We start from the raw sequence: 2370 nt of genomic DNA, 5'->3' as shown, positions 1-2370 counted from the left end.
GAAAAAGTGGAAAAAAAAAGATTTTTTGGATCACCCTAAAATGGAAATGGGCACCCCAATGAAAAAATAAAAAAATACGAGTCTAATGTTTTGCGATAAAGAACAATATTACCACTTTTGACGAAGATCTGAGAACCACTATATTGGTTTGGCATGGATTGGATGTATATATATATACAAAATACAATCTTACGTGCATCACGATGTACAAAGTATTCATGAATATGTGAAAATTAACGTTAAAAGACATTTCTATAGATCTGCACACTTTTACAGACTTTTCCACATTTTTAACAGACATTCACATGTTTTTACAGACTTTTTTTAAAAATAATCTGGCATCTCTTCCTTCCACTTTTTATCGAATATTTTCAAATCGCAGGAGTAAACATTTACGTGACTCTGACTTCGTTTGTTTTTATTTCGTTCGGAAAAACGTTATGTCAAAGAGAGGGGACATTAAAAAGGCGTAGCTCAGTGAAAGGCTGAGATGCTCTTTCAGAGATACAATGGTTAATTAAATAATTGACGGAAAAATGTAGTTCGTTCATTTTGTTATTTTAATTTTTTTTGCCCCTGACAACAATACCACTTTTATAGTGTTGATTATCATAAGAAAAATAACACTCCTGATCGTTGGATCTCTTTTGACATTTCAATTGGATCTTTTTTGACAGCCGTTTTGATTCAGTCCGCACTACCTAGAGTGTGACTACCCGCACATATCATCGCTCACGCACCACGTTTGTAACTTCCTGTTCGTTACTCGTGAGTGACTATGAGTGTCTAGCTCAAAGAGCATGATGAGAAAACCACAGGGTCGTTGTCCCAGCACTCACCGGCAGCATCTAGCTGTTAATCGGGAGCTCGGGTTTAATTTCCTAAAAGTGTTATACACACGCAACAAGGGACAGAACCCTCAGCCGTTTTCCAACTTCCTCAAAGGCTGACGATGGCACACGATTCCTGCCAAACTAGAGCGGGCGAGGCCTGACAACTCCTTTTGAGTTCGGGAAAACGACAAACAGAAATACGGAAATATGTGTACAAACGAAAATTTATGTAAACCAAACTTTTAATTTCTTACACGTGTATTATGTTTGTAGTGGCGTACTATATAAATTCTAGGTGTAAATACTTCTTTTACTTTTAATTTAATTCTAAACATATACTTTTCTATGTGTTTTGATATACTTTACTATTTGTGACGTCACAGTTTATGGTTTTGTATACTTGCGCAATCGTTATGTATTTGAGCAATGTGGTGTGGTCCTCAATTTGGTGTGATACGTTGTTTATCCATATCCTTGTGTGAATATGTCTTCCTGTTTCGTCCTCTGGGACACGTCTGTCCAGGTTCGATTGTCCTTCGCAATCGGTTGTAAAAGTTGCGGTTAGAGTGCTCGGTCTTGCTGTAAGCCAATCGCTTGAGTTTGTTGGTGGCTCTCTACACTTTCTGCCTAGAAAGTTGTGGTTGATGCCTATTTTGGAGAAGACATGAAAAAAAGGCCCACTGTGCGGACCTGCACAGTTGAGGTTAGCACTGTATCGATCGAAGACCACCACCACTCGCCCCCACATGCTCGTTTTATTTTACTTTACCTTTTTTTCAGTTTTTTTTTCTTTTTCAGGGTTTCCAGGTAAGTGTATAATTAATTATTTTTCAGGTTTCTATTTCTTTTTTTCACAAACTCAATTATTCTACAATTCCTTCCACTAACTGTTTCTTTTTTTCATTTATGCTACACACGACGCGCACTTCTACTCCCGTTCATAGTTCTAGGCAGAAAGCCTGACCATCGCCTTTAGCCGAGTGTTCAAGCCTATTGTTGGAGGGAAGCGGAAAAAACCCAACTCCGACAATGGGTTTGTACCTTCGCTATCTGGCTGAGAGCCCTGCCTAGTGAGCGGTGTGTAGAACACTTCAAATGCGGTTCTCACTACAGCTCAAACCGACGCAGCCATCTGCCTTCGATTACCAGGGGAATGACACGCTGCAGTATTCGCATTGTGCGCAGTTTTTGTGTGTGTAGTTTGTTGTGTTGTGATGTGTGTGTGTTGAAAGGTGTCAAAGACACATATGATATGGAATCTACCGGTTACATTACCTCCCCGTCCGTCTTTCAAAAGGAACTAAGTTCCTTTTGAAACTTAGAAGAAAAACAACTCCTACTCAAACATCACTTACCCGGGGATAAGAGAGTTGAGGGGGTGTAAAAGGCTATATTTGGTGTCCTGATATTCTCTCACACTCGCGAGAGAAAACAGGACACAGCGAAAACGAATGAATAATCAGGGCGATGCCATACCCTTGGTGAACAATACCAAATGTCACAATTAGTTTGTTTACTAATTCAGTTCACTTCTTTA

At 39.3% G+C, this 2370-nt stretch overlaps 1 long non-coding RNA gene across 1 annotated transcript; it reads right to left on the bottom strand.

Annotated features, from left to right (window-relative positions):
- Positions 1–1073: 1073 nt before the first annotated feature.
- Positions 1074–1772, bottom strand: LOC129763295 (uncharacterized). The gene is made up of 2 exons (XR_008740880.1): positions 1603–1772; positions 1074–1523 (listed from the first exon to the last, which is right to left on the bottom strand). It is a non-coding gene; the product is annotated as an uncharacterized LOC129763295 (long non-coding RNA).
- Between the last annotated feature and the right edge of the window lie 598 nt (positions 1773–2370).

The sequence above is a fragment of the Toxorhynchites rutilus genome, chromosome 1 (assembly GCF_029784135.1).
Source record: "Toxorhynchites rutilus septentrionalis strain SRP chromosome 1, ASM2978413v1, whole genome shotgun sequence".
In the NCBI taxonomy this organism is placed as follows: Eukaryota; Metazoa; Arthropoda; class Insecta; order Diptera; family Culicidae; genus Toxorhynchites; species Toxorhynchites rutilus.
This window is presented reverse-complemented; position numbering and strand designations above follow the sequence as displayed.